This window comes from Notolepis coatsorum (genome assembly GCF_963971535.1).
Source record: "Notolepis coatsorum genome assembly, chromosome: 2".
NCBI lineage: Eukaryota > Metazoa > Chordata > Actinopteri > Aulopiformes > Paralepididae > Notolepis > Notolepis coatsorum.
Window position 1 is genome coordinate 80,021,579 of NC_140166.1, and position 27,622 is coordinate 80,049,200.

Here is a 27,622-nt window from a genome sequence, read left to right on the forward strand (position 1 = left end):
CAGTGACCCTCAAGTACTTCGCAGCCTCTCCCCAGAGACAAAGGCAGCAAGCAGCGAGACCTGGATGGCGACCACCCCAGGTGAAGCACAGGAAATGACATTGGGCCTCGTCTGGCGCTTCAAAACAGACTCGCTCCATTATAAACACACACCCCTGACCCAAGAGCAGGGAAGGTCGACCCCTCTACCGACCACTCGACGGAGCGTATACAGAACACTCGCAAGCCAATACGACCCGCTGGGGTGTATCCTACCTTACACCACTCGGGCGAAGATGCTTGTGCGAGAACTGTGGGACAAGGAGCAGGGCTGGGATGACCCCATACCCGACCATCTGGCTTCCACCTGGAGAGAGTGGGAGGGAGAACTCAACTCACTCAAAAATGTGAACATTCGCCGGAGCTACTTCCCACCCACAGTGCGGCTGGAGACGTGTCAGATGGACCTGCACGTCTTCAGTGACGCCTCAGAAGTAGCTTACGGTTCGGTGGCTTACTTGAGAGCCCGAGAGGAGGGAGGAGAAGTACACACAGCCTTCGTCCTGGCTCGCTCAAGAATAGCCCCCCGCAAGCAACAATCTATCCCGCGTCTAGAGCTCTGCGCAGCTCTGGTAGGCGCGCAACTCGCCACGCTGATACAACGTGAACTCACCATAACGGTGCGAAAGACAATCTTGTGGTCAGACTCCATGACTGTGCTCACATGGATCCAGTCCGATTCTTGTCGATACAAAGTCTTCGTCGGAGTCCGAGTCACCGAGATTCAAGACTTGGTAGGATCAGCGTGCTGGAGGTACGTTGACACCAAGCAGAACCCAGCAGATGTCATCACACGGGGGATGTCTCTAGACGACCTCACACGTCCCAACATTTACAGTGACGGTCCTGAGTTCCTCAAGCTCCCGGAGGAGGAGTGGCCTACCCCCACACCACGGGAGGCTAGTCAAGAGGAGGCAGAGATCAAGAAGTCTATGTTCTGCGGGCTGATGCACGTCCCAGCTCCAACGGACCCTAACATAGACGACTGCTTAACCTTTGAGAGTGCTCAGAAAAAGATGTTCTTGTGGCACCACCCTGAGGTTCCCCCCACCACAGACATTGATGCATCGAACTACGCAGAAGCAGAACTCCTTCTGCTAAAGAGAGCCCAAAGAGACTCATTTCCAGATGAGCTAGACTGCCTGCAGGGGAAAAAGCCAATCCCTTCAGACAGCCGACTGCTCACTTTGGCCCCCGAGCTCGACACCCAGGACCTCATCAGGGTGGGTGGTCGTCTGAGACGGGCCCCGGACTTGACGGATGATGTCAAGCATCCTATCGTCCTCAACAGCCGACACAAGGTAACCGAGCTTATCATACAGAAGTACAACGAGGATGTGCACCACGCGGGGGCAGAGAGAGTCTTCGCTGAGATCCGACGCCGTTACTGGATACTGCAAGGGAGAGAAGCAGTACGTCGCTTCCAACGGACTTGTTTAGACTGTCGCAAGTGGCGAGCACAGCCCAGTATACCTATGATGGCCGACCTGCCTCCCTGCCGCCTCCGACTCGGCGAGAAGGCCTTCCACTCCACGGGCGTGGACTGCTTCGGCCCTTTCTACGTCAAGAAAGGAAGAGGGACAGAGAAGAGGTGGGGCATTGTGTACAAGTGTATGACCACACGAGCTGTTCATATAGAAATCCTCCAGACCATGAGTACGGATTCATTCCTCATGTCCTTCCGGAGATTTCAAGCCCGAAGAGGAAGCCCGTCTGTGTTGTTGTCCGATCAAGGGACAAACTTCAAAGGCGGAGAAAGAGAAATGAGAGAGAGTTTCCAGGCCATGGGTGAAGGACTTAAGACCCGCCTCGCTCCCTCTCAGATCAAATTCCAGTTTAACCCCCCGAACGCCCCTCATTTCGGGGGAACCTGGGAAAGAGAAGTCCGTTCTATAAAGACTGCTCTGTACACCGTGCTTGGGGCCCAGACCGTGGCGGAAGAAGTCCTCACGACAGTCCTCACGGAGATCGAGGGCGTCTTGAACTCGAAGCCCCTCGGTTACGTCTCAAGTTATGTAGCAGACTTCGACCCAGTCACCCCGAACTATCTTTTGATGGGGCGGCTGGACCCTGCCCTTCCACAGGCGGTGTACAGACCTGAGGAAGTGAACGGCCGAAGAATGTGGAGATACAGTCAGGTATTGGCTGACCAGTTTTGGAACAGTTTCCTCCTCCACTACCTACCGTCTCTCCAAGCCCGTCAGAAGTGGGTAACGGACAGGGACAACCTGAAGGTGGACACAGTCATTATGATCATAGACCAGTCACTACCCCGAGCTACGTGGACGGCCGGCCGCGTAAGCAAAGTGATTACTGGTGCCGATGGGAAGGTCAGAGCGGCAGAAGTCGTAGTCCAAGGGCGGACCTACACCTGACCCGTGGCGAAGCTGATAGAGTTGCCGAAGCTCCCTGACTTCCCTGATGACGACCATGACCCACTGACTTTGTAGATTGCCCTACTCCTCACAACAAATATTGAGCAGTTGACTGGACTATTAATCTGTCTCCCTTAACTAATTAGGTGCAGACTAATTAGGAGGCGGCTGTTGTGAAGGGCCAGATTAAAGCTGAGAATCTACATTTATTGTTTTTTTTTTTTTAAACTTAAATTTTTTATTAACAGTTATTTAGACAGACAGCACTTACAAAAAATAAATAATAAAAAATGAAGAGACTAGCATCACAATAAAAAGAAAAAGAAAAAACAGTGCATATTTACATGGGTATCACATGGCTAGTTGTCTGGTTCCCCTACTGTTGTTTCTAGGTATTTGATACAAAGGCTGATTGTGTATCTCCCTTAAACAGGCATAAACAGGTCATTCCTACTCAAAGACGATAAATGCTGACTAAGGTTTGTGTGTGTGATCTGGGTCCAGAGACCCTCCTTGAGCTTCTTTCTTCCCTTCTCCTTCGTCCTTTTTTTTTCTTTTTTTTCTCTTGTTTATTAACTTTCACTTTGCCTTTTGGTTCACCCATACACAAACCACATCAACCCTGAATATTTAATATCACACCGTTAAACAGACATAAATAATAAGGTATAAAAGCATTCAGCAATTGTAATATCCCAAAAACAAAATAGAAAATATTAACTAAAGTACAGGTGTGTGACATGGGTTCATAGACCCTGCTTGAACATCTTTCCTCCTTTACCCTTCGCTCTCTTGTGTTGCATTTGGTTCTTCCTCTGTGATGTCGTTCTCGTTCCTTTTATAATCCTCCCACTTTCCCCATCTTTCCCCAAATTTCTCTTCCTGTAACCTCAGCATGTGTGTTATCCTTTCCATATCCTGTATTTCTTCCACTATTCCTACCCATTTTGCTATTGTCGGTGGGTCTTCCTTGTACCACAGTCTCGTTATTGGTTTTCTGGCCGCTATCAACATTATCTTTATTAAATATTTGTCCCCCCCTTGTATTCCCTCGTGTGTCAGGTCTCCTAAGTAAAGCACCAGTCCTGTTTGTGGTAGCCCGTATCCTAATATTCTGATCATTGCTTCCCCTATCTCCTCCCAATACCCCTTCAGCTTCTGACATCCCCAGAATATGTGCGTGTGATTTGCCCCCTCCTTCCCACACATCCTCCAGCATGCTTTTTGTGTTGGTGCATATTTTCCCTTCAGCTCTGGGGTTATAAAGAATCTGATTATGTTTTTCCATCCAAATTCTTTCCATATTCTCGATCCTGTTGTTGAATGTTCCTTCCCTGTTATTCCTATCTCTAGTTCCCTCTCCCATTTCTCCCTTATATAATCGGTCGTGTGTCCCTTGCTGGTCATTATAGCCCGGTATATTGCTGATATTACTCTTCCTTGCCCCCCTTCGTATGCCCATACTATCATCTTTATTATTCCATTCTGTTCCTCATCTTTGGCCCCCCTTATTTCTTTGTTGTAGTCATCTCTAACCTGTAGATATCTGAAGTGGTCCCTGTTTTCTAGTCCGAATTTCTCCTTTAATTTTTGTAGTGTCTGCATTTCTCCCTTCTCTATCATTTTGCATATCGCTGTTGCCCCCCCCCCCCCCTCTCCCACCTTCTGAATCCATGGTCTAACCTCCCTGGTTTGAATCTCTTGTCATGTGCTACCCATCTCAGGACCCCTGACTGCTTCTCCAATTTGTGTGTTTTTACTACTCTGTTCCATATGGTCAAGGTGCATTTTGTGATTGGATCTAATAGTCCCTCTTTTTCTTTAAATGGTTCCCTATCCCCCACCAGAGCTTGTACCTTGTATCACTCCCCTTCTTTTTCAATGTCTTTCCATCTTGCCTCATATCTGTCGTTACACCAGCACGTCACTGCTCTCAGTTGTGCTGCATAGTAATAATCTTGTAGGCTGGGTACTGCCATCCCTCCCTCTTCTTTTGGTAGTTGTAGTGTTTTATATCTGACCCGTGGTCTTCTCCCCGCCCATATGAACCTCGATATCAGTCTGTCCCACTCCCTGAATTGATTCTGTGGTATTTGTATCGGTAGTGACTGGAATAGGTACAGTAACCTTGATAGTATGTTCATTTTAATGACCTCTATTCTTGAATTGAAGTCCAAGGGCATTACTGTCCATCTCTCTAGGTCTCTCTTGATGTTCTGATTTATCTGTGTATAATTCGCCTCAAACAGTTTCTCCACCCCTCTCGTGATGTTCACCCCTAAGTATTTAATCTTGTCCATGTCCCATCTTATCCCGTACTGTTCTCTAATTTCCGTCGTTGGAGAATAGTTCCATGCTAAGGTCTGTGTCTTTGTCACGTTTAGTTTGTATCCTGAGTAGTGGCCATATTCCTTCAGTAGATCCATCAGTGCCGGGAAGCTCTTTTCTGGTTGCCTCATGTATACTATCACGTCGTCTGCAAATAGGCCTAGTTTATATTCCGTTCCCTTTATCCTTACTCCCTTGATGTCCTCGGTCTGTCTGATCAGTTGTGCCAGTGGTTCTATGAAAACGGCGAAGAGCGTCGGTGAGAGACAACATCCCTGTCTGGTAGCCCTCTCTAATCTGATTCTATCCGTCAAGCTGCCATTCACCTTAACCCTCGCTGTCGGCTCTTGATATAGCGCCTTGATCATCTTCATCGCCCTCCCGTTCAGTCCGAACCTCATCAATGTTTTATATAAAAATGTCCAGCTCACACTGTCGAACGCTTTTTCTGCATCTAGGCTAATCAGTACCGCGCTACCCCCTTGTTTTTGTATCTCCTCTACTATGTGTAATGTCTTTCTCACGTTGTCCTGTGTCTGTCTCCCTTTAATAAATCCAGTTTGATCTTCATCTATAATGTCTGGCATAAACGTCTCAAATCTTTTTGATATTATCGATGTATACATCTTGTAATCTACGTTGAGTATGGACACAGGTCTGAAACTACTACATAATTCCCTATCCTTCCCTTCCTTCGGTATCGTGGTGATTATGGCTTCCTTCCACGAGGGGGGCATTTTCCCCTCTTCCATCGTGTGTCTGAACGCCGCCCCTAACATGGGTGCTAATTCAGTTCTAAATGTCTTGTAGAATTCCGATGGGAATCCGTCGCTCCCCGGAGACTTGTTGTTTTTAGCTCTACTAATTGCATCTTCCAGTTCTTGTTCCGTAATTATTTTATTTAATTCTTCATTCTGTTCTTTCCCTATCGATGGTAACTCTAGCTTCTCCAGATATGTTTCTATTTCCTCTTCTCCCGCTGCTTTTGGCTGTGTGTATAATTTCTCATAGTATTCTCTAAATGTCCTCTCTATTTCAGCTGGGTCCCTCAATATTTCTTTAGTCTTTGTATCCCTTATTGTGTGTATCGCGTTCAACTTCTGTTGCGTTCTAATTCTCCTAGCCAACAGTCTGGTCGCTTTTGGTCCCCCTTCATAGTACGTTTGTTTCATGAACCTCGCTTTCTTTTCTATTTCCGTCAATAATTCCCTATTTATCCTGGCCTTTACTTCTTTGATTTCTCCGAGCGTTTCCTGTTCTTTTGATATCTGGTGTCTCCCCTCTAGCTTCTTCAGCTTCCCTATCAGATTGTGATATGTCTCCGTTCTGGCCTTCTTCAGCATTGCTGTTTTTTCCATCAATTTCCCCCTTATCACTACCTTCAGTGTGTCCCATAGAATGTTCGGGTCTACCGCCCCGTTGTCATTTTCTTCCTTATATCTGGCTATCTCCTCCTTGATCTGACTCACCACCCCTTTGTTATTTAATATTCCTACATTTAGTCTCCAAATCGTGTTTCTCCGTCTCCCTTCTAGATCTACTGTCAGATATATGGCACTGTGATCCGATATGTCCGCCACTCCTATACTGCTCTCCCGTGCCCTGTAACTGTCCCCCGTCGTCATCAAAAAGTAGTCTATTCTCGCATATGTCACGTGTGGGTGTGAGTAATGTGTGTATTCCCTGTCCATGGCGTGCATCTCCCTCCAAACGTCTGTAATTCCCATTTCCGTCATCTGAATATTCATATATCTACTGATGGGCGCCCGTCCTTTTCTAGTACTCGTGGTGTCTAGGTCGTGATTCAGTACTACGTTAAAATCTCCCGTACATATCAATATCCCTTCTAGTTCCATCACTATCATGTCAAAAATGGTCTCATATAAATCCCTCTCACTCTCTGGGGGTGCATAAACATTTACTAACGTAACCATTTGGCCCTCCATTTTCCCCTTCACCAGAACAAACCTTCCCTCCTTGTCTCTTACTTCCTTGATCAATTCAAATTTGACTGTGTTTTTAATTAACGTGATTACTCCTCTCCTCGGGTTTTGTTCAAAGGAACTATAGTATGCATTTTCATATCCAAATCTCTTCAGTTTCTCATGACCCTGTGCTACCAAATGTGTCTCCTGCAGAAAAATCACTTCCATCTCACTTTTTTTACATTTCAACATCACTTTGCCCCTTTTTATCGCATTATTCATTCCATTAACGTTTAACGACATCATTTTTATACCTTTAACCCTTGTCATCTTTCTTCTTCTTTTGTCTGTCAGTCCCCCCCATGTCACACTCATTCCCCCCTCCGGTTGGAGCCTCCGCTCTCTTCACCGAATACATATAATGATTAACATAAATAAAAAACATAAACTTTACATAAAGTGCTCCCAAGGCGTTCGGGGGGTCCCTGTGTCCCCCCCTGTCCCCTGCTGGTGGGTGAGGGGTAATTGCCCTCCTAGCGAGGGGCCCCCTCCTGACGGCTTGGGGGTTTGAAACCCTTGCCCCCAATCGCTCGTCATATTTGTCCAGCTTTCTTACTGTTTTTTTTTTGCTTTCGAGCTCCTGGTCAAAAGCGCTCTGTCCTTCCTTTTGATCAAAGACCCTCTTTCCTTGGTCCCTCTCAATGTGACTCATATGTTTCATTGTCCCTCCTTCCTCCCATATCCGTGTGCGGTGTCTCCCGTGTACCCCTTATTATTTTCTTTTCCTCTCCTCTATTTTCTATGTGATGTCCATTTATCCCCTTAATCCCTCCCAACTGTGTTACTCACAGCGTGTGTCTATGTATCTGTTTCAGTATGTTCTGTGTCTCGCCTATCAAACCTAGTTATATTTCCATTTATTTCCTCCATCAGCTTGTGTATTATGTGTCCATGTATACGTTACGTTCATTTCTATATCCTGCCTCTACCTGGGAATGTGTGCTTATGCATATGTTATTTCAGTTTCTATACTTTGTCTCTATTTGAATAGTTTTTTCAATCTCTTGTGCGTGTACTCATCCGTTCGCCTCCTCCCGCCTCCTCTCCGTCTGGCCTCCTCATCCGTCTCCGTCCTCGCTCCGTCACGTTTCACCTCCGCCTTCTCCTCTCTCCTCCCTCCGGTTTCGGTCTCCCACTCTGATCCACCTGCGGGCTCCCTCCAATCTCTGCTGCAGGTTCCGCGTCTGTTCCTCCCGCCTCCTTCCTTCTCCGTCCTCCGTCATCCGTATCCTCGCCGTCTCATCTCTCGCTCCGCTTCTCGTGCCGTCGCGTACATCGCCGCCCCTTCCTCCCAGTGAATCCTTAGCGAGGTCATGGGTGACTGGAATCTCATTCCGTTTTCTTTCAGGGTTTTCTTCAGTCCCGCGTAGGACCTGCGTGTTATCGCTACCGCTGTCGAGTAGTCGTGATCAAATGATAGTCTTTTCCCTTCAATTTCAATCTTCTTGGTCCACGCGGTTCTGAGTACCAATTCCTTAACCTCGAATCTCAGAAAGTTAATAATCACCGCCCTCGGAGGTCTGTCCGGTTGTGGTCTCGGAGCCAACGCCCTGTAGGCCCTCTGTATCTCCATTTTTTCCAGTCCTGTTTCCTTCAATTGTTCTTTGATAAGCTTTTCCACATATAGGGTCACCGATTCCCCTTCGACTCCTTCTTTCAGTCCCCATATTCTGATGTTATTTCTCCGTGACCTCCCCTCCATGTCCGACATCTTTGTCTCCATCTGTTCTTGTTTCTGAATCACACATGTTAATACCTCGTGTATCTCCGTGTTCCATTCCTCCGCGTGTGCCGTCCTAGTCTGTAACTCGGTCACGTTTCTGTCCTGTTCCGCCATCTTCTCCTCCACCCTTTTGATTTCTGTATTCATTTCACCTCTGAAGTCCTCCTGTTCCTTCCTCAATTCCTCCCGTAGCTTCCCAATATCATTCCTTATCGTGTCCGTGTTCAGTTTTATCGCCGCTGTTATGTTCTCCAGTATCCCGGCCTGCATGATCACGGCCCATCCTGGCATTCCCGTGTCTGCCTCAGCGGTACCTCCCCCTTCTTTCGCCTGGCTTTTCTCGGCTTCGCTTCGGGGATTCTGTTTCTTCAGATTCTCTCCTTCTCGTATGTTCTCCATTTCTATTTCCTTCACAATCGTTGTCTCTTCCTTACTTCTCGTGAGCATTTTCCTTTTTAATTACTTTTCGGGTCTTTTTTTATCCGTTTTTTCACTCATTTGACCAGGAGCTCTATCGCACGTGTGTTACCCGTCTGCTCACATACCGGAAGTCGTCTACATTTATTGTTTTATATACCTTGTATATTATTTATATATACACGTTATATCCCTTTAAGCCTGCGTTTGAATCCTAGTAATATTCGCTTTCCTTATTGGATAACGCTATCGGCGCCAGACGGCGAGCCCCTAAAGTCAGGTTCAAAGGCGAGTCCGGGCATGTTGCAACATGCCTGGAGACGGCGCATTGATTCGAGACGAGAACTGAGGTTCGGCACTAGAAAGCCACTTAAGTATATATACGGCGGCAGGTGCGAACAGTAGCTGTTCATCAAGTTCAGTGTGATTCTAATGTAGTGAGAAGCAGTTCGTCTAACAGAGCGTTGAGAACCACGTGCGAAGTGAATAGTAAAAGTGTCAGATTTAATGCAGTAACGTCAAGTTCGACTTAGCTTAATGTGAAGTAAAGAGTCGTTAATTTATTGTGTATCGTGCCAACAGCAGTTCGTTCGTGTGCAGCAGTACCCAGCAGTTCGTTCGTTTAGCTAGTGGAACCTTAGCCAGTGTGCGTGGACTAAATACATTGGTGCCAGTACACGAGGAGGGCCTAGTCGGAGAACCTACTGGACATGTGCACATTGGAACCGACGGCGGCGATTGCAGAACCAGTATTGGTTGGATTATAGTGATTGTGGAACGTACTACCCTTGGAGAAGGGCATCGTTAATACCCACTGTCGTTTGGATTTAACCACCGTGAGGATCTACTTCGGGCTGGCTTCGTGGACCGAGGCTAGCTGGCTATCATCATTGCTATTGTGCAATTGGATTACAGTTATTGCTTGTGGCTGAGCTTTGGATTACTGTACGTGAACCCCCTTCTTCTTCAATTGATCAGACTGAGTATCCGAACATTCCTCTCTCCTCCAGAGCTTACATCTCTGGGAGGAAACCCCTTGTCTCCAGCGGTACCAGCGTTTCCCCCTATAATTGCCATCCTACGCCAGGCGGCGTTAGCCTAGTACCCCATCGTAGGAATTATTCTATTCCCACTGACTTTTGCTACTGACTGACTTATGCATATTCTTCGCCATACAAGCGCGACCTTAATTCTCATATCTGTACAATTTGCTGCATAATAATAAATACCCTCAATGATATTTCTTTGTCACCGTGCCGTGTTATTATGAGTGTCTGCCATAATTAGTTGTACTGTCTGGCAAGTAATACTAAGTACATAACTAGCAGTGATTTAATCTACCACAATCTTTAATACAGTCAGGGTTTTGTAACCCCTCAGTTACACTCACCAAGGCGCAATTGCGCAAAACGGTCTATGAGGCAGAGATCCAATGGATGGCAGAGAAAAGCAACAGCGGCGACTTCCATAGACGTCCTGGAGAAAAACAGACGAGGTACAACACGGGAGGAAACAAGCAGCAGCCAGTGGTAATCCAAAACGACCCGACACAGAACGTTAGGAACACCAGAGTATATAAGGGCTCCACCGAGCTGATTAGAACTCACTTCAGGTGCGCGAAGGTAATTGGTACCTTGAAGCGTGCGGAATCGGACCAATCCTCACACTTCCTATGCTTACTAACATCCTTCCTATGCTTCCTATCACCCTTCCTATGCTTCCTACAGTATCACCCTTCCTATGCTTACTAACATCCTTCCTATGCTTCCTATCACCCTTCCTATGATTCCTATCACCCTTCCTATGCTTACTAACATCCTTCCTATGCTTCCTATTACCCTTCATATGCTTCCTATCACCCTTCTTGATCTTCCTAACATGCTTCATATCCTTCCTAACATCCTTCCTATGCTTCCTATCACCATTTGTGTGCTTCCTAACATGCTTCATACTTCTTATAACCTTTTATATGCTTCCTAACATCCTTCCTATAGGGCTGCACGATTTTGGGAAATAATCGAATTGCGATTTTTCGGACAGATATTGTGATTTCTTTTTACCTGGGAATCGATACCGGTACCCAACGGTACCTTTTTTCTGTACTTTACTCTCTCTCTCTCTCTCTGAGAGACACACAATCTAAAACCCCTCCCTACCTCCCTCTCCCAATCCGTTCCTACCACCTGGTGGAGATTTGCACTCTACTGAGTGCACCTTTCTAGTTACAACCATCATTTTACAATTATCCATGTATCTTCAAATACATTACACACACAGCACTGTCACGTGCATGAAGGAAGAAACATTTACAGCATTCTAGATTGACAATTATTACATTTGTTTCTTATTTGCATTTGATTGCTGCAGTATATTAGTATGCATGTAATGCTAGTCGTACTCTAGAGGATACCGAACCACCCAGACTCTGAGCTTACTGACTGTTAACAAGAACACAGATTATTCAGGAATCACTTTAACCTATGATGTTACCGTAACCGTTTTCTGAGTGAATGGAAGGAATTTGACAGAACACTCAGTGGTAGTAAATATTCAAGAATGAATTCATTCATAAGCGCGCTGTGAGCCATTAATAGAACCCTGTGCAGTGGCTATAGTGGGGGGATGGGGGAGATTTACTGTCTCCTTTGCCAGGTAATGTCTGCTGTTGTGAAATAATGTGACAGAAAATCAGTACAGTGGGGCGATCGTTCAGCAGTGGTCTCTGCCCCTTTACATTCCACAGCCAGGGACTTTGCCAAAGCCCACTGAAAACGTATGGAGCCTGTGGATGAGTCATCCCATGCAGGGGCAGGGTCTGCATAGCGCAGGTAGCCTCGCAAACACGCACTTCAAGATCACGTCTGCCTAATGACGTGCTTTGTTGACCTTACAGTATGTTTGTCACCACTGATTACATTTGACACACACACACACACACACACACACACACACACACACACACACACACACACACACACACACACACACACACACACACACACACACACACACACACACACACACACACACACACACACACACACACACACACACACACATTTAGAATATTTTATTTATGTCCACATAAAGACAAAGTTTAAAGGACACAAATATTAACAGTGCACTTGTACATTGTGGGATTATTCCGATACAATCGTGCCACAGTGGCAACCAAAGTTACTGACTCACATGGATGATGAACCTGACAATCTACACACAGCTCATGGGTACAGATAGCAGCGTCTTCTCCAAATTGCCCGGCTGCCAATAATTGCTGACACTGAGCAATATTTTGCTAATTGTTTGGCTCTTCTCTTCGGAAGACCGGCCAACTGAAGGCCTCTAACACCCAACTTATGGACATGACCCAGGCTTCCAAATATGAAGACTAAAAGTTTACAGTTGTAGCCGAGTTGTGATATGGTATGGTCTAACAGTTGATATTTTAACATTTTGGTTGTAAAGGCTTCCTCTAGACTGTAGTCAAACGTGCAACCAACTTCTAGGATGAGAACCTCTCTGTTATTCTCATTAACAATAACAACGTATGGAGCCTGTGGATGAGTCATCCCATGCAGGGGCAGGGTCTGCATAGCGCAGGTAGCCTCGCAAACATGCACTTCAAGATCACGTCTGCCTAATGACGTGCCTTGTTGATCTTATAGTATGTTTGTTACCACTAATTACATTTGACACACACACACACACACACACACACACACACACACACACACACACACACACACACACACACACACACACACACACACACACACACACACACACACACACACACACACACACACACACACACACACACACACACACACACACACACACACACACACACACACACACACACACACACACAAAAGCGGAGCTTTTCAGCTCATCGGTTCAGTCGGTACCATGTTAAAAGCTGTTCATATGCACATAGAGGGCAAAGAAAACCTTTTAACTTGTGATCGTTCATCATGCAGGGCAAACTTGGAAGAGCTTTAGAGCTGTGGACTTCCTGTTTCATCAAACCTTTTGATTCTCGCACTCGAATGAATGCAGGTATTAGCGTTTGAAGGTGCCTGTGTCATTGTGAAGTTGTAGGCATGAATTGGACTCCTTTCAACTGAGGATCTTTCTGTATACATCAAATGTAATGTCCCCCATAATGTTTTATTTTAAATTATAAAGTGGATAGAATCCCCCCCAAAAAGGCTTATATTTCTGATAATCAAGTCTGTTGAAGTGGCAAATATCATTATTGCGCTTCTAAGTGTGTTCGGAGCAATTTCATTTCATAAATTTTTTTATTTATTCGTACATGGAATTGTTACAATCCAAGAGTACATAGTTTGCTTAATATGATCCACTAAATTCCATGGGCGAAAGGAACAGGAAGAAGAAAATTCGTATTGTACCTGCCCCTATACACAACACACTGATAGACCGTTCACAGTGCAATGTCCACCAAACCAAACAAAATGCACATACTTATTTTGGAGAAATGGAAACATCAACACAATTTAATTAACATAATAAATACATTCCGTGTATCTATCAGTTAAATTGCATATCTACCGAGGCTCATTCATCTTTTTTTTTTTTTTTTTTTTTATTATTGCAAAACAAAAATTATTAAAAGTCAGTACTCAACACACAATGCATAATGAAACTAACAATCAAGGTGGCTAAAATGACATGCAAGTACAGAAACAGAAAACAAAAAAAAGTCTATAATAATATTTTACCGTATACAGTGTATATCCAACGAAATTACCAATTATACCAATGCCTTATACAGGATATACCCCTAATACCTATTTTCTAAAACCCTACACACATATGCTCCAGCTCGAACCCCCCCCCCTCCCGGACCCCTCCTTGGATAGTACCTCCATTATCCCTCACTCCTAACCAGACACTACCATTATAAGCTAGCTTTTATTCTCTCCACCACTTCTAACCACATTGACATTTTGGATTCGTTGAGACCCAGAATTCTTGCTGTAGATATTTCTTGATAAATCACATCGAGATATGTAAGAAACCAAACCTTCCGGCAAATTTTTTCCGGTTGAAACCAGCGTGATGCGATCAGTTTTTTAGCTACTGTGATACCCGATAAAACCAATCTCTTTAGCTGTGGATTTACTGCAAACTCAAAAACATAATTCAATAGTAATACAGAGGGGTGTACTGGTATATTCCAAGATACGAGTTTTGATAATTGATGGGTCACATCTTTCCAGAATGCCTTAACTGGTGGGCAGTCCCAATACATGTGCATAAATGTCCCTTCGTCTCCATTTGTACATTGGGAGCATTTTGAGTCTTGTTTAAGACCCATTCTGTTCAGTCTTATAGGAGTCAAGTATGTCCTGTGAATATAGTTAAGATTGATTTGTTGATGGTCCGGGTTCCTTGATGTAAGACGGACATTTGCCCATGCTTCTTGCCAATCAAAGTCACTTTCCAGGTCTGGTATATCCCTCCTCCAGACAGAGTCTAGTTGGAGGGTTTCATACGAGGACGTTAGTAATTGATAATAAAAACCTGATACAAAACCTCTCGATGTTTCTCTTTCATAGAAGAATTTGTGGTATCTGTGGTGTTCAACTGGTATCCCAGATAGCAAAAAATGAGTGAATCAACGTTGAAATAGGGTTCAGCAGAAATATTGAATCTATGTTGAAGCCTGACATCTAAATTATATAGATCGTTGTCTATGACCCTAACGTTGAATCAACGTTAGGTGTCAACCATAGCTGATACTATATCAATGTTGATTCAACCATCATCTAAATGGTAATATACATGCACATTTTAGTTGATTTTATATTGAATCAATGTTAGCCATCAATGTTTATTCAACCATAATCTAAATGGTAATCTACATGCACATTTTAGTTGATTTTATATTGAATCAATGTTAGACATCAATGTTTATTCAACCATAATCTAAATCAGACCTGGGCATTGTACGGCCCGCGGGCCGTATCCGGCCCGCGGGATGATTCTGACCGGCCCGCGAAAGATTACATGATAATAAAAAAAAAATAAAAAAAAAATAAAAAAAATATTTTTTTTTAATATTTTTTTTTTTATTTATTTTTTTTACTTTTTTCTTTTCATGTCAACGTTCACACGCACAATATACGCTTAGGAGACATGCTCAGAAGATGTTGGTTCTCTTTGGATCCACCTACATATGTGAACAGACATTCTCAGTCATGACATTTACCAAGTCCAGGTACAGATCCTCTCTCACTGATGAACATCTGGCAGCTGTGCTTCGCATCTCCACCTCAGACATGCAACCTGACTTTGATGGACTTGTTAAAGCTCAACAGAGACTGGATTTCTCACACTGAATGAAACAAAAAAGAACTGAAGAACACTAAAATGTGGAAATATAACAAGTGAAATGGGACACTTGATATTTTTTTTTCTTAAATGTTTAATATAGGCATGTAAAGTAAAAAAGGCTACAAAACGGGGACACTTTTCTTTACACAGTTCAGTGACATGTCTTGTTTATTTTTGCTATAAGATGATGTGATGTCTTTAGAAAGCTAAGAAAATCCTTGTTTCAATAGAAACAATAGAAACTCGTTAATAATGTTTCACATTTAGTTTATCATTTTGGAAATAAATTCTATTTGAATAAATGATATTTTTGAAAGCTAACCTCACCTTTTAATTGCCAAATAATAACATACACTCTTACCAGGGGTCAAAACAATGCCATTTACTGCTTTTTATATAGAAATAAAATGTATATTATGCATAATTGAGTTTGGAATTTTAGCCCGGCCCCCCAACATATTTTCAGTTGCTCATTCGGCCCCCCGGGAAAAATAATTGCCCACCCCTGATCTAAATGGTACTCTACTTGTACATTTGTAACTTGTACATCTACTTGTAACTTGTAAAGTTAAGGAATCAATACTGATTAATGTACATTTTACATTAAAATATTGCTGCTGATATGTATACATCATAACATTACATGTTTTTTCCTGCTGTTAAACACACTATTGTTAAATAAATAATAATACAATTCTTATATGACCATATTTCCAAAAATTTGTGAACAAAAATGACAACATGGCTTTTTAAATGAAAATTTATTTTTTTCTAGGGTATCAGAACTTCCAGTGACTAAAACTTTTTACAAAAAACAAATAACAGACCTTATAACAGGCTTTCATTAACAATATAGCCACTGCCAGAATAGTGACACACATATTGTGTGTGGTGAGCACACGCATTCATGCACAACGAAGACAAGATTGCAATCATTTTAACTATAAATTTATGAGCTCAAAGTATGAGCTCACTACTGACTGAAATGTCCAACAAAAAGCATCAATTGTCAAATAATATTGATCACATTAACTAGACTAGATGTTTGAGGAAATTAGAAAGGGAACAACAACTTAACCCTTGTGTCTGATCAGATTCGTATTTGTTTGATAACTTTGCAGTGATGAGCCAACATAATATGTGACATAATCTTTTAATTATCTTGTATTTTTTTTTTTACTCTTCATAAATTGTTTATTCCACTTCAGCCCGATCATAACCACCACATATTATTTTTTTTTTCATATTTAACAACTCTTTTCAGAAAAGTGGGAGTATTTCATTACAAAAATAATATAAAAAATGGTTATGATCAGGGCTGAAGTTGAATAAAATATTTATGGAAAAGAAAGTGGGAAATTATTTCAACATAATCTTTTTATGGAGTTTTTCAATTTAGTCCCCTAATAAGAGTATAATACTTTAGTTTTCAGACACAAGGGTTAAATATAAACAATGGCATAGGATTTTAATTTAAACACAGTGGAGCTTAGATGATCTACAGTTGTCCACGACTTATCCTCCAAGGCATCTGCTATATAATAATCTTCAGATTTACTTAAGTGTTATTAGTAGGTTAGGTCAATTATGGCCAATTCGTTTTATATTGTTTAATACAGTTAAATAAATAGATAAATGAAAAGCAATTTTTTTTTTGGATTATTATTATTATGTTTAATATCCATAATACTAAATGTTTGACTAAGATTTCTATGAAACTTTATTATAATTTTTTCTAAAAACTCATAAAATATATTGGGTCGAACCTAAATCGGCAGGGTCGGTCGGCAACCTGAAACCAACTATTAATTTTGTTAGGCCTGGGCTGCTCCCAGGTGTAAATGGAACTCTGTGAATGTGAAGCAGGGCGTAGCTGAAAAAGAGCATCTGTGCTCAGCGAACCTACCCTGGGTAAATAAAGGTTAAAATTAAAAATTTAAAAAATAAACACTGCAAGAACAGGCTGAAGCATAAGTCATTCAAGTAGATGCCGTCCATGGAAGAACAGTGTCCAGGGTAATTCCTTGTACTGTATGAACCAGGGAAACAGTGTGCTGGGGTACCCCAAGTTTGACTCTGGTTCGCTTGACAATTAAGTTTGGGTCACTTCGGTTCCAAGAACAGGCTGAAGCAGCATATTCAAGTAGATGCCGTCCATGGAAGAACAGTGTCCATCAGGGTAATTCCTTGTACTGTATGAACCAGGGAAACAGTGTGTGCTGTGCTGGGGTAGCTGTGCTGTGCTGGGGTACCCTAAGTTTGACTCTGGTTCGCTTGACAATTAAGTTTGGGTCACTTCGGTTCCAAGAACAGGCTGAAGCAGCATAAGTCATTCAAGTAGATGCCAGGGTAATTCCTTGTACTGTATGAACCAGGGAAACAGTGTGTGTGTGCTGTGCTGTGCTGGGGTACCCTAAGTTTGACTCTGGTTCGCTTGACTTAAGTTTGGGTCACTTCGGTTCCTTGAGATGCCTCCCTCCCGGTCTGGCGCATAACGAAGCCACTTCTTGACAGTTTCGCTGTAGTCCTGGTCGGTCAGCTTGGGGTCAAACTGTCGAGCAGCAGCTGATAGACACAAAAATAAAAAAGGGAGGAAGAGAGGTGGGTGAGATGATGTACGATGATAAGAGCACCCGGCCCTCACTTCACACAAGTGCGATTTTTTTTAATCACTCAATTACTCACTCTGTAGGTCTACAGTAACAAGCTACAGTCAGCATCCAGTTAGACTGGACAGGAAAGAGAATTAAGCAATCGCCTAGCCTGACACCATCTAGGCAATACAATGTGTATCCATGCACCTCTAAAGCTCAATTACGTTGTCCATTTCTTATAGGTTGCACTTTAATCACTTTATTCCAACATAACACTTTTTTTTAAAGTTTTTGCAACAGCATAATTATATTCTGAATCACCAGCATCACCAGCATCACCACCTCACTACCTAAACTTAACCTATGAAGTAGTTTGCAGGGGAGGAAGCTCACCAAACATGCAGGCTTGTAGTGTGGTGTGCTTGAATGGCTTCTTGCTTTCTGAACAACGCTTGTCTTTCTTTCCAGCCCAGTTGAACCCACTGGCCAGGGCGTTGGTCATAGCAGTTTTCAACATCAGTCTGATCAGGTTCTCTGAATTGGTGCCTCCTACCAAAGCCAGGCGAGAAATCTAAATCAGAGAGAAGAAAATGAAGGCCCTGCGTTAGAAACAGCATAACGTTTATTTTATGAACACAGAGCAACCAACTTGTTTATACACACACTTTATGCATGCACTGATATTCCAGCCCATGCCAGTCATTAGGTTTAACCACATTAACCCTCCTGTCCATATGTAAACGGTATATTTGAACAATTTCAAAACGTTTCATAAATAGCAGATATACAAGTTCTAACACGTTTTGAACTAGAAAGTGCTAAACACATTTTTCCCCTGAACAAGACCACACTGAAACGATCTACATTTGATAAATGAATGCAGTTCAATAAATTACCATCTTTTGACGGACTGATTGCTCCATCAGTAATGATTCTGCCTCATTGAAGTCTTGTTCACTGGCGATTGGCAGCTGGAAGGGGAGCATAGTGGTTGTGGTGGCCACCCAGTGTCCCCTGGTCCCACCAGATATGTTGCCCTCAGCCAACTCGGTCTTGATGAACTGCACATCTCTCGATAGATCCTTCACCACGACAAGTAATTCAGCCAGCATTGAATTATTCTTCTGGATGGTAAGGTCTTCAGAAGAAGAGTTAAAATCATTAAGTGAGAAATAAAAATAAGCAGCAAATCACACGAGGAATTACACCATGTCCAATAGACTTGCCTTTCATAAGCTGCCCGTCATCGCCGGCCATCTGTCTACGCTGTGAAACACCAGATGGGGTGTTGTAGTTCTCTAAAGAGTGATGGTTTGTCCTTGAATTAGCAGCAACAATTAACTTATAATCAGTGAGGATAGCCTGCTCTGTCTCTCTCAATAATTTGTTGACTCTACGTCTTTTAGCCCGAGAATAAGATGACATAGTGATGAGGTGCTGTAGTCAATGTAATGGTACATAAATTGTGGTATTTACTTGGCTAGAACAGGTCTTTGCTTCAATTGCTGCAACGTGCGGCTTCTTGAAACTGGTACGTGATTCTGGAAAAAGAAAGAAAAAAGGGGGGAGACATAAATGTCATCATGTGTATGTCATAAATGTCACTATGAATTGAAAATGGGGGACCCTGATGTAAACGAGACAAAAACGTCTTTCTCTGGTCTGCATCCCCTTAACAATTGTGTGTATTGAGCCATACTGTATTGTACCCCTTCTGCAATCTGTTAAATAAAGTTTTCATTCATTCATTCAACATTAGCAGGACCAGTGGCACGCCAAACAGCCTGCAAACTACCTGGCGTTCTATCGCCATGCTCTAAGACAAACTCTAACCTTAACCAACTTCGAAAGAGTGCCTAAGCTTAAAGGGGAGATGAAGCATATAGCGATATAAACATAGTCATAGCATCAAATTAGTATTTAGATAAGCCACAGAAAAAAATCACGTTATAAAAATAAGCAATAGACACAATATTTCTGACAATGTGAATACATTCCCTGAGGTCCATAGATGTCCCTAGATACCAATAATATGCAAATGGTCTTTCGATTTTGATTACTATTATTGTGAAATAATAATTAAATGTGAAATATTGCTATGTTATTGTGAGATTACAAAATCTGATGTGATATTACAGAGGATTTTGATTACAGCATTTTATTGTGAAATAATAATAAAATTATGTGAAATCAAAGGATACTGTATGAATGTCACTGTAATATGACACTCATAACAGAATTAGTTATCAATAACCTACCTGTATAAATGTTAAAAGTTGTTGCAAATATGCTTTCCCCTCATAAATATACCACTATACATTAATTTCTTATATTAGTTTTAAAATGACCATTTAACAGTTTAACCTGTTCCACCCCAGGTGAAAATCAGTAAAAATGTATACCTAGGTAAATGGAATATTGCTCCACTTCTACAAGGGCTATTTGCATATTCTTGGTATCTAGGAACATCTATGGACCTCAATGAATGTATTCTCAGTGTCAGAAATATTGTGTCTATTACTAGGCTTGCTTAAATTCTGATGAAACAAAGGAAAATATGAATTATGATTTTTCTTTTCATCTTTGACAGTGAATAAAACCATGATAATAATGACCAAACTTAAAAAACTGCCACTGAGCTCATTCAGTACCCTCTTGAGATCATGTGTACAAAAGATCTAAGGACATTAATAAAGGGAATATGATCAAATTGAAGGTTTTGTATATACAGTACTGAATTCTCCCATCCGGACCAATGCAATTTGAAATATTATTATAGAATATAGAATATATGCTTATACATTACCTTATTATAGCCAATTCGCACATTTATATATATATACATATAGTATCTTTCAAATGGCCGAGTTCAATTTGGATATAGTATCACCAAGCGTGCATAATAACATATACTGATATTTAATGTAATCGACTGTACTTTTTTATTTCTCCCACAGTGTAATCATTTTGTAACTAATTTCAGATCTAATTATTCCTACATGATTACAATAGTGTGGAGAAACTGACTGCGTTTCAATATTTGTCAAAAACGTTACCTTTTGTAGCTTATTATCGCGAATCATTGTTTCATTCAGAACGCCGAACTTTGAACGACCATAGCGGACCACAGGAAGTGTAGTTTGGTGAAATTTCAACACTGGCAGATAGCTAGCGAGGTCCTCTTGAAAATGGCCGCAAAAAGATTCCAATTCTGATCGTTCAACATTTTCATTTCCGCTTCCGGGTCAAAAACGCGAGTTGAAAAAAAAACTTAAAATGATATAAACTCACTTTTAACCTATTGCTAAACTATTGCCAACCTAACGTTTTACATTCTACATGTATTTGTGACATAGTAGTGATAATAATACTTGAAAACGTTTGATTTTAAAAACGTTAATTCAATGTTGCCAGGTATCAACGTTAGCTCCCGGAACGATAGCCAGTTAGCCGGGAGCTAACGTTGATACCTGGCTGGTGCTGGCTGACTGGCTATCGTTCCGGGAGCTAACGTTGATACCTGGCTGGTGCTAACTAACTGGCTATCGTTCCGGGAGCTAACGTTGATACCTGGCCTCTTATATTCTTATATGCAACAGGTGGATATCACTAAACACCAAAATCAATAAACATTATAGCTAACTGCTAACGCTACTAGCTAAATTAGCTTGAGCTAGCAGGCATGCATAACGGTTAATATAATATTCTCTACCATGTAAAAACGAACACGGCACTACTCCACTGGCGTTTGCAATCGAAAGCATACATACAACATACAACATACAACATAATCGACATTATTGCCATGCAGTACTCACCATGCAGAGAGACAATGGAGACATGAGGTAGCTAGCTGCCAGGAAGCTGCCGCACAGGTGCATTCTGGGAGGCGGGGCACAAGTGCAGTGCAGTCTGGGTGATGAGACAATGACGACAGCATACGTTGAGCAGCAGCCATACGTTGATTCAACATTTATTAGATATTGGCATTTCAATCATTAAAATGCAACCACAAAACAATATTGATTCAATGATATGTTTTCAACATTAGTCAATTGCTTTAGCGGTTAATGGGTGATTCAACATCAATCGTCGACCTTAACCAAAAATCAAGCATTGTGACCATAAATCAACATTGAATTAACACCTTTTGCTATCTGGGATGTCTAATGGAACACCGTGAGACCTCAAACATAGGCGTAACTGTATGTAAAAAAGCCATGTGGACTCGGTGAGGTTAAACTTTGTGCATATTTCTCTATAACTACAAAAACCCTGGTTATTAAAAATATCCCCTAATGAGTGTATGCCTTTCTCTTCCCATATAGGGAATCTTATAGGACGTTTTTCAATTAAGAGTGCATTGTTATTGAATAATGGAGTGTGATTATGCCATTTTTGTGGGTTAGGATATTTTTTTTGTGTTTCACGCCATATCCGGATTGCATGGGTAATTATGGGGCCAAATGTCCGCTCACAGTGCTTGATTGGTAGTTTAGCCTTGCCTTGCTCTTCCCATATAGGGAATCTTATAGGACGTTTTTCAATTAAGAGTGCATTGTTATTGAATAATGGAGTGTGATTATGCCATTTTTGTGGGTTAGGATATTTTTTTTGTGTTTCACGCCATATCCGGATTGCATGGGTAATTATGGGGCCAAATTTCCGCTCACAGTGCTTGATTGGTAGTTTAGTGTGTGCTATGTCCTTCAGTCTATGTGGGGCTACTATGTTTTCTTCCAATTTTCTCCAGGATACCAATGCCTGGGGATCAAACCATATTGTCAATGGTCTTAATGTGTATGCCTTAAAATATTGGAAAAAATCTGGAACTGCCATGCCACCGTCTGCTTTATTTCTCTGTGCGGTGGATCTTTTTATGCGAGGTGGTTTGTTATTCCAAATAAATTTGTATGTGGAGGAGTGTAATCTTTTCCAGTAACCCTCTGGAGGGGGTAACGGTAGCATTGAACTGATGAAGTTGATTCTAGGTAGTACATCCATCTTAACTATTGATACCCTTGCCTGTACTGAGTTTTTAAGTTTTGCCCACCTGTCCAGGTCGTCTTTGATTTTGTTCTGTATTTTTGTGTAATTGTGCTTCACCGTTTGTCTTATGGTGGGAAATATTTCCACACCCAAGCATCTAAAATGTTTTACCATAGGTATCTCACCTGGGAGGGTTGTATCTTTTTTTGCATGGGTGTTAAGTGGAAGGAAAGCCGACTTCGGCCAATTTATTTTAAATCCCGATAAATCACCAAAGTTCTCTATCAACTTGAGTAGATGAGGCAATGTGGTGTTGGGGCTTTGCATGAACAATATTACGTCGTCCGCATATAAACTCATTCATCTATATACACACACAAACACACACGCACGCACGCACGCACGCACGCACGCACGCACGCACGCACGCACACACACACACACACACACACACACACACACACACACACACACACACACACACACACACACACACACACACACACACACATTTACATTTTACATTTACATTTAGTCATTTAGCTGACGCTTTTATCCAAAGCGACTTACAAGTTCTGTACGACAAGACAGCAAGAAGGGTACAGCTGAGTAACAATGTTTATCAAAGTGTTGCGTGTTACAGTGTAGGTTAGTTTATTAGGACAAGTGCATGACAGTAAGGTTAGTCAGGGTTAGATTTATTTAATTTTTTTTTTATCATTTCAGATAATGGTTGAAGAAGTGAGTCTTTAGTCGACGGCGAAAGATTGGACGGGTTGAAGTGGCTTGGTGGCAGTGGCCGAGAGGCCAGCTAGCAGTGCGTTGCAGTAGTCGAGGCGGGAGATGACTGTTGATTGGACGAGGAGTTGGTTGGCTTCTTTTGTCAGGAAGGGGCGTATCCTTCTGACGTTGCTCAGGAGGAATCTGCAGGTTCTGGTTGTCGCTGCGATGTGAGCAGAGAAGTTCAACTGGTCGTCGAGGACAACACCAAGGTTCTTGGCGGTCTGGGACGCGGTCACAGCTGCATTCTCGACTGTGATGGAGAGGTCGGTCAGGGGGGAGGATTTGGCCGGCAGGTGGAGCAATTCTGTTTTGCTTAGGTTCAGTTTGAGGTGGTTGGTCGTCATCCAGGCGGAGATGTCGGACAGACAGGCCGAGATCCGCTCAGAGACGTAGATATCTGAGGGAGGGAAGGAGAGGAAGAGTTGAGTATCATCGGCATAACAATGATATGAGAAGCCATGAGACGTGATAATGTTACCCAGTGATTTAGTGTAGAGGGAGAAGAGAAGGGGTCCTATGACCGAGCCCTGGGGGACACCCGTCCGCAGGGGGCGGGTGGCCGACAGAGTCCCTCTCCATGACACTTGGTAGGAGCGGTCGTTGAGGTATGATGTCAGCCATGTCAGCGCAGATCCAGCCACTCCCATTCCTGCGAGGGCCGCGAGGAGGATCTGATGGTTGACTGTGTCGAAGGCTGCAGATAGATCTAGGAGAATCAGGACAGAGGAGAGGCCTTTCAATTTTGCTAAGTGAAGTGCCTCTGTGACCGCAATGAGGGCCGTTTCTGTGGAGTGGCCAGTCCGGAAGCCAGACTGATTGGGGTCTAGGAGGTGATTCTGTAAGAGATAAGCAGTAAGTTGGTTGGATACAGCACGTTCAAGTGTTTTAGAAAGGAAGGAGAGAAGAGAGACAGGACGATAGTTGCCTATGACAGTGGGGTTCAGGGTTGGTTTCTTTATGAGGGGCGTGACTCTGGCTTGTTTTAGGGAGGTGGGGACCACCCCCGAGTTGAGTGAGGAGTTGATGGTTGCAGTTAGGAATGGGAGGATGTCCGGTGCTATGGTCTGGAGTAGTGGGGAGGGTAGCTGGTCCAGCTGGCATGTAGTCGGACGGTTCGACGTTACCAGTGTCAGGGTCTCGGCTTCTGTAATGGGAGAGAAAGATGACAGAGTGAAGGATGAGGTTCTCGATTCAGTGTTTGGAATGGGTGGGGGTTGGGAGAAGGAGCTGCGGATGTTCTCCACTTTTTCCTCAAAGAAGATCGCAAAGTCTTCGGCAGAAAAAGATGAGGGAGGAGGGGGTGGGGGGGGGGGGGGTGAGGAGGGAGGACATGGTAGCATGCAGTTTGCGAAGATTCTTGGCAGAGGCCTCGATCCTATGGTGAAAGAAAGAAGCTTTGGCATTAGTAATGGTTTTGGAGAATGTTAACAAGAGGTTGTGATATGTGTCGATGTCAGCAGTGAGGCGTGACTTTCTATACTTCCTCTCAGCCGCTCTCAAGACCTGTCTTTGTTCTCTCATTGCATCCGTCAGCCATGGACTGGGTAGGGAACGGCGGGCAGGTTTCTCAACCAGGGGACAGAGCTTGTCGAAGGAGGTTGCAAGGGCTGAGAGGAGGGTGGAGGTTGCCACACACACACACACACACACACACACACACACACACACACACACACACACACACACACACACACACACACACACACACACACACACACACACACACACACACACACACACACACACACACACACACACACACACACACACACACACACACACACACACACACACACACACACACACACACACACACACACACACACACACATTTATCTATACATTTATATAATGTATTATTCTATATCACACTTCTATATACTATACTATATAATTCTATATTTTTTTTGTATTATACTATAACTAAATCATACCACCCATACTACACCATATTATATTGGTATACAGTATTATACAATATTTTAATATATTATTCTATGTTAAGCTGCCATATACTATATTACTATACTCCTACTAGCCTACACTGCAATGCTATGCCATATTATCCTGCCATGGTGACAGGGTTTAAGAAATCCAAAAGATAAAAACGTATCATACAATTCGAGGTGTGTGCCCTTTGACCTCAGGTACTCTTACCAGAAAACACTGCACATTACTCAACTCATAGTACTCCACCTTTTTTTTTAGGAAGACTTAATATTCTAACAATCACTGTTCAGCCATCTCTACCACACCTCTTCCCCATCATTTACCGCCTCTGATTCCCTCCTCGGGCGTCTCTGTTCCCGCTCACGTCTCGGTCAGCCTCCCGGAGAGCTCCTGGGCTTGTTCCAGCCGCACATCCGTGTTATAATGGAAGAGCATGCCAACCAAAGTGTTCTTCCTGTTGCCTATGTACTCATTTCACTTTGTACACTTGGTTCAACTTTCACATCTTGTTCAATGTTGCGAATTCGCACAACTCGCTGATGCCTGACCACCAATGGAAGAGAGCGGCTGAGAGGGACTGAGCTGCTGAGCTGATTGGCTGAACTCGGGGCAGCATCATATGCCATACAGCTAATGTATTTTGCCCCTGCATGCAAGGAAACATGGAGACACTGAGTGTGACTGAGCCTTATAACATTAATGGCACCATAAATGTCCAAACCCCCCACCCCCTCCTAATAGACAGTCTCCTCCCCACCGCATGTATATATTCTCTCCCCGCCGTATGTATATTTCTCTCCCGCCCACCCACCCCCTCCAAATGTACAGTCTCCTCCCCCACCCACCCACCCCCTCCTAATGTACAGTCCCCTCCCCATCATATGTATATACTCTGTCAGGATATATGGGTAACAGTACTGTATATTTGAATACCGTTTATGTCACAAATGTATCATTACTAAATACCTGTATGTCCCTATGCCATAAATGTCATGTATGTTGTGTATGTCATAAATGTCAATATGAATTGCAAAAGGGGGACCCTGATGTAAACAAGACAAACGTCTTTCTCTGGTCTGCATCCCCTTAACAATTGTGTGTATTGAGCCGTACTGTATTGTACCCATTCTGCAATCTGTTAAATAAAGTTTTCATTCATTCATTCATTCATTCATTCATTCATTCATTCATTCATTCATTCATTCATTCATTCATTCACCATCAACAGCCCTCAACTGTATGTCATCCCCTGTATATGACTGGGGGCGACAGTGGCTCAGGAGGTAGAGCGCTCGTCTGGTAATCAGAAGGTTCCCGGTTTGATTCTGGCTCCTCCCGGCAGTTATATGCTATATAAATCCATTACCATGTATAGGTGTATGTCATTGTCCTTCCCTATGTTTTCAGAACAGCCACCATCTTAGCTTTTGACACGCCGGTCCACTGGAGAGCTAGCTTGCGTACATTCCATGGGTCTGACATGTCAGCCATTGCCTGTATGTTATCTTATCACCCTATCCTGGATGGACTGATTCTTCTTCATTTTGTGTCACGCACACAAAGTGCCCAAACCGTCATGGATTTATAAGACACCAGGAATAGTGTTGCAGTGTTCCGTTATTTCATTCCATTACATAATTACAGATAGTTACACAGCTCGGTCTTGAACAAAGTATTCTGCCTTCTCTCCCAAGTTTGGTGAATAGAATCTGCTACAAAAAAAGTTTCCTTCCTGGAAGCACAACTCCGGTTTTTCATATTCACCCCGCTCAAGAAAATCAACATGAATGGAGAACATTTCACTGAAAAAGTACATCCCTTACGTCCTCGTAGACTAGACAGTAATACAAAATAAATATGACCCTAGATATTTTAGAACAATCCTCGTCATTTCATGAAGATAAACATACTGAGAGATATCTTTCTGTGCCTGCTGAGTCAATACCTGAACACGGCGTGTGTGAAAAGAACTATATTATCCTCTGTTTTATCAGCAGCTGCTCATCGTGAATCTCTTTTCCTCATGCATAGTTAATACCACTGCCCCCTCCTCACATAGAACAGCACCTTTAGAAAT